This window comes from Elephantulus edwardii, unplaced genomic scaffold (assembly GCF_000299155.1).
Source record: "Elephantulus edwardii isolate Elephantulus edwardi_28Jun2011 unplaced genomic scaffold, EleEdw1.0 scaffold00341, whole genome shotgun sequence".
Taxonomy (NCBI): Eukaryota; Metazoa; Chordata; class Mammalia; order Macroscelidea; family Macroscelididae; genus Elephantulus; species Elephantulus edwardii.
Window position 1 is genome coordinate 18,358 of NW_006400091.1, and position 6,699 is coordinate 25,056.

A 6,699-nucleotide genomic window follows, 5' to 3' on the forward strand; every position below is an offset into this window, starting at 1 on the left:
TTAGGGCTGTTGTACATAGGTTCACTATGAGTCACAAGTGACTCGACAGAACATAACAACAACAACAATAATGTTCTAAGGAGCAATTATATCACCCTAAAGACCAAGGTACACCTCATTTGGGTAATGATCTTTTTAATAACTTGTCATGCATCTGAGAGCTGTGTTATGAATAAAAATTATGAAATAAGAATTGATGCCTTTGAGTTGTTGTGCTGGAGAAGAATACTGAATATCCCATAGCTTGCCAAAAGAATAAATAGCTGTGTCTTGGAGAAAATACAACCAGAGCGCTCCTTATATGCAAAGATAGCAAAACTTTGTCTTACATACTATGGGTATGTTGTTAGGAAGGGATAGTATTTGGAAAGGGACATGATACTTGGAAAGGTGAAGGATTAGTAAAAGAGATGAAAGCTGTCAATGAGATTCACACAATGACTATAGCAATGGGCTCAGGGATGTCAGATATTATAAAGATAGCCCCAGAGGAACACGGTTCGAATCCACCAGATGCTCTGCCGGAGAAGGAGGCGCAATATCCTCCTGTACCAGTCAGATCTGATTTGACGGTACACGCACACAAAATAATAATAAAAATAAAAATTAAAAAATTTTAAAAAACATAGCCCAAGGTAGGACAAAGTTCAGATCTATTGTTCAAAGTGTTGCTATGAGTCATACTTGACTCAATGTCACCTAATAGCAACAACAACTATTACAAAAAAACTAAAGAAAAAAAGTCTTTAGGAAAATGGGAAACCCAGAAGATGTTATCATGCGTATATGAAACCTATACTTGGACCAAGAAGCATTCCTCAGAACAGAGGACGGATACACTGCATGGTTCAAAATCAGTAAAGGCCTTTATCAAGGATGCATTCTGTTCTCCATGCCTTTTCAATCTGTATCCAGAAAGATCATTCAGGAAGCAGGGCTTTATAAGGAGAAGTGTGGCATCAAGATTGGAGGAAGGGTTATTTAACAACCTAGGATACGCAGATGGCACAACCTTGCTTACTGAGACTGAACAAGACCTGGAACTCTTGCTGGTAAAGGTCAAGGACTGCAGTCTTCAGTATGGATTGAAGATCAACACCAAGAAGACAAAGATTCTCACCACTGGGCTAATTGGCAGCAACATATTAGATGGAGGAGAGATTGAGGTTGTTAGCAATTACAGCTTGCTTGGATCCACAATCAACACTCTTGGCACCAGCAGTCAAGAAATCAAAAGACAAATTGCATTGGGACAATGTTCTGTCATGGACCTCTCTAGAGTGCTGAAGAGCAACAATGTCAGTCTAGATACATAGGTACACCTAATCCAGACCGTGGTCTTCTCAATTACTTGTTATGCTTTAGAGAGTTGGACAATGACTAAGGATGACAGAAGAATAGATGCCTTTGAACTGTGGTGCTGGAGAAGAGTCTTGAGCATACCACGGACTGCCAAGAAAACGAATAGGTCTGTCTTGGAAAGGTGAAACCAAATCTCCTCAGAGTCTAGGTTATTGAAGCTCCACCTAACTTACTTTGGGCAAGTGGCCAGGAGAGATCAGTTCTTGGAGAAGGACATTATACCTGAAAGGGTGGATGGACAGAGAATGGGAGGAAGACCCAGGAAGAGATGGATCTACACAGTAACTGGGGCAATAGGGGTTGATGTGTCTGAATTAATCAGACTGGCTCAGGACAGGGAAGGGTTCAGAGCTGCTGTACATAGGGTTGCTATACATTGCAGGTGACTCAATGGCATATAACAACAACAACAATGTACTATGACAGATTTGGAAGCAAGAGTGGCATCCACTTCCTAAATAACATATCTTGGAAACTATATGAACTTTAATAAATGTCAGTAGTTGTAGAGGGGCTTCAGGACTTTTGTTTATAGGGTCACTATGAGTCGTACTCGACTTGAAGGCAATCAACAATAACAAAAAAGATTTGGCTGTAGGAAGTATTATTTGATGGTTTTCAGAGATGGGTCAGGAAGGAACAGGGAGTAAAAACAAGTAAATAATAATAGACATATATGAAGATGGATGAAGACTATACTGGAAGTGTATTATCAGCATAATGCTGCTAAAGAAAATGAAGATACAGAGAGCTCTTCAAGAAATACAGGCAGCAGCAAATCTATCGGTAACAAGGGAAGATGAACAAATATGGAGAGGTGAAAATTTCTATATACATTAAAATATAGTTTGGCAAATGATATTTTAATAATCTTACTAGAATATGCTGTAAATACATCCAAAGTATATAAGAGTCAACAGGGGGAAATGTGAAAGCTTCTTAATCAGAATCAATTACCCTGGGGGAATGAGTTGCTGGTTCTAGGACTTTGGGACTGTAGTCTTAGGAGATATCAAGATCAATTGGCATAATTTATTCCACAAATCTTACTTGGACAGTAATGAGTAGGGCATCAAAACTTGCAAGCAACTATCTAAGGTACAGATATTGGTCTCTTCCTGTTCAGAAGAAAGAATAAGGAAGAAAAGGAAAGATGTATTGAAATAATGAACCCAAAGTAGTAATGAACCAGCAGAATCTCAACTTCCACAACTCTGAGACCATAATAATTAGATGATGCTCAGCTACTACCATCTCTGATCACTCTTAAAACGATGACAGTATTATATACAGCATGTTGTTGTTGTTGTTAGGTGCCACTGAGTTGAGTACAAATCATAGCAACCCTATGAATAACCTAAACCCTGTCCTATCCTGTGCCATCATAATTTCTGACACACTACAGCCCATTCATGAAGTAACTGTATCAATACATCTCATTGAGGTTTTTTCTCTTATTCACTGACCCTCCATCATTCCATGCATGTTGTCCCTTTCTAAGGAATAGCCCAACCTAGCTACATGTCCACGAAGCTTCACCATCCCATATTTGTCTCCAAAGAGCACTCTACCTGCACTTTCCCTAAGATACATGTGTTTATTCTTTTGACATTCCATAGGTTATTCATTACTCTTCTCCAGCACCACAACTTAAAGATATCAATTCTTCTGTCATTCTTATTCATTGTCCAGCTTTTTGATGCATAGCAAGTGATTAGGAGGAAGTGGATGGCCTGAATCAGATGTACCTTGATCTTCAGACTGACATCATTGCTATTCAGAATTTTGGAAAGCTCTCTGACGGTGGGCTTCCCCAATGCAATATGTCCCCTGATTTCCTGACTGCTGATACCAATGGTGTTGATTGTTGATCCAAGTAAGATTAGATCATTGACGACTTTAGTTCTTTCTCCATCTATTATAATTTTGACTGAAGGCTCATGAACAATCTGCGTTACACAGATTACACAACCCTGGTCACTGAAACTGAGGAGTACCTAAAGGGTTTTCTGCAGAAGGTCAAGGACTGCAGCCTCCTATATGGATTGAAGCTCAACATCAAGAAAACAAAAGATTCTCACCACTGGGCTGATTGGCAACATCATGATAGATGGTGAAGATACTGAGATTGTTAATGGCTTTAGTTTGCTTGGCTCCATAATCAACACTCTTGGTACCAGAAGCAAAGAAATCGAATGACAAATTGAGTTGGAAAAGTCCTCTGTCAGAGACCTCTCTGAAATACTGAAGAGCAATGATATCAGTCTGGAGACTAAGGTGCACCTGATCCAGGCCATAGTCTTTGCAATTACTTGCTATGCATCAGAAAGCTGGACAATGATTAGGGATTATAGAAGGGGAGTAATGCCTTTGAGCTGTGGTGCTGGAGAAGAGTATTGAATATACCATGGACTGCTGGGAGACCATACAGGTTCATCTTAGAGAGGATTAGACTTGGCTGCTCCTTAGAGGCAAGGATTCTGAAGCTTTATTTGACATAATCTGGACATGTTGCAAGGAGGGACCAGTCCTTAGAGAAGGTTGTCATGCTTGGGAGGATGAAGGGACAGCTCAAGGGAGGAAAGTCCTCTATGAGATTGATTCAGTGACTGGAGTAATCGGGATAGGTGTGTCAGAGACAAAAAGTTTGGCGCATGATAGAGCAGGGTTTAGGGGTGTTGTACATAGGGTCACTATGAGTTGTAGGTGACTCAACAGCACAAAACAACAACTGCAACTTGTGTTTTCTTTTCTTGAAGCTGAGAAGTAATCCATATCGAAGACTGCAGTTTTTATCATTTCAAGGATGACTTTTTAAAAAAGTGCTTTCATTTACCTAAGGATAAAGCCATGAAGGCAGGAAGGGATAGAATTAAAGGATTAAAGAAAATAAAAATCATAAGGAGGTTGGAAAAGTACAGTCACAAAGTGTATATTGAATTAATGTTTTAAAACACAATGTATATATAGCACCTGCTGCAGAGGGTCAAGAACTGCAGGCTTCAATATGGATTGAGGCTCAATGCCAAGAAGACAAAGATTCTCACCACTGGACCAATTGGCAGCATCAGGATGGATGGTGAAGAGATTGAGATTGTTTACAGCTTTAGTTTGCTTGGCTCCACAGTTAACACTCTTGGCACCAGTAGCCAGGAAATTAAAAGACACATTGCCATGAGAAAATCTGCTATTAGGGTCCTCTCCAAAGCACTGAAGAGCAATGGTATCTCTCTGGAGACTAAGGTGCATCTGATACAGGCCATGGTCTTCGCAATCACTTGTTATGCATCAGATAGTTGGACAATGACCAAGGAGGATAGAATTGATGCCTTTGAGCTGTGGTGCTGGAGAAGAGTATTGAGAGTACTGTGGACTGCTAGGAAAACAAACAGATTCATCCTGGAAAGGATTAAACCAGGATGCTCCTTGGAGGCAAGGATTCTGAGTCTCCATCTAACATACTTTGGACATGTTTTGAGGAGAGGCCGGTCCTTGGAGAAGGACATCATGCTTGGGAGGGTGGAGGGACAGCGCAGGAGGGGAAGGCCCTCTATGAGGTGGATTGATTCAGTGACTGGGATAATCGGGATGGGAGTGTCGAGATAGTGTGATTGGCACAGGACAGAGCAGAGTTTAGAGCTGTTGTGCATAGGGTTGCTATGAGTCTCAAGTGACTCGATGGCACATAACAACAACAACGTATGTATGGTCAAGTAAAAACTAACTTTGTAATCTTTCACTCAAATTATACACACACACACACACACACACACACACACACACACACACAGATATGTTGTTGTGTACCATCAAGCCTGAACCAACCAGTGGGTTTTTAGAAGCAGATAATTTAATGGGATGAGATTGTCCAACTTTCTCACACAGAAGCTGGTGAACTTGAACCATGTACCTTTGCGTTGGCAATGCAATTCTTTACCATTAAGTCACTACAGTGTCCTACACATGGATATACTCATTCTCAAAGGGGGGAAAAATTTAAAACTCAAAATAACCAATTGACTTTAAGTCAATTTCAACTCATGGTGTAGAACTGCTTCGCAGGGTTTCCAAGGTTTTGACAAAATCAGATTGCCTGGCCACATCTTCTTCTCATAAAAGTGTGAGTGAGTTGAAACTGCTGATTTTTGTGTTAGTAGCTGAGTGTTCAACCATTGCTCTGAATTTGTACCACTTTGACTTCTTTCAGAGTAGCTACAATTGTACTGATTTAATATTTTGAATTTTAGCAATCTGGAACCCTTCTGGTGTATTTCATGTAACTTCCCTATTTAATATCCATCCATCCACCCACCAACCCACTGACATTGAGTCCATCTTAATGCATAGTGACACTATGCATGGGATAGAGCACAACTTTCCTATAGTGTTTCTAAGATTGTAAATATTCATGACTCATTGTTCTTCTTTAGAGTAGCTGGTATGTTTGAACCACCAACTTTTTGGTTAACAGTGAGGTGCTTTAATCTATTCATCACCACAACTTCGCTATTACATATGGCAAAATTGAGATCCAGTTAATAAAAGGAAAAGAAAACAAGTATCTCCAACGTAGAGTTCTAGTTACTTAGAACTTCTCCATTCTTAAAAAAAAAGACAAACTAGAAAACAGTGTTCAAGAAACTGCACTGCAATCCCAGAGGTGAAAGGTTTAAATCCACAAGATGCTCTGCTTTAGAAGGAGGGACAATGCCCTCCTATACCAGTCAGATCTGATTTGAGGGTACACACACAAAAAAATGATGAAAATAGAAATTAAACAAAAAGAAAACAGCATCAATCACAGGCCTAACTTTTTAATATATAGGTAAAACTTAGTAAAACACAATGGAAAAATGTTACCTACTACTGGGAAGGAAATTAATCTTTTTTTGTTAAAAATACTTTTCTTTTTTTTGTTTATTTTTGGGGTTTTTTCCTTTCATGGCAGAAGAAGATGATTGTCACTGTACACAACTGCAAAACGAGAAACACATAGGTAAAGGACGTGGACAAAAATTCCACCAATAGGAGTATTCCAATGGCTGCCAAGGCCCCCAGCATGTAAAACATGCCCAGTATCATTAATCACAAAAGACACACAAATCACAGAAATTTTTTTCTCATTGTGATGACCAAGAAAACAGAAAGCAACCAACCTAACAAAAAACTCAGAAAAGAAGATATGTTGGCAAGGGTGTGGGGAAATGAGAACTTTTGTCCACTGTTGGTGAGAATGCAAAATGATGCAGCTTTTGTAGAAAACATTGGTGATTTCTAAAAAAGAAAGAAAGCAAGCAAGAAGGAAAGCATGAAAGCAAGAAGGAAGGAAGGAAGGAA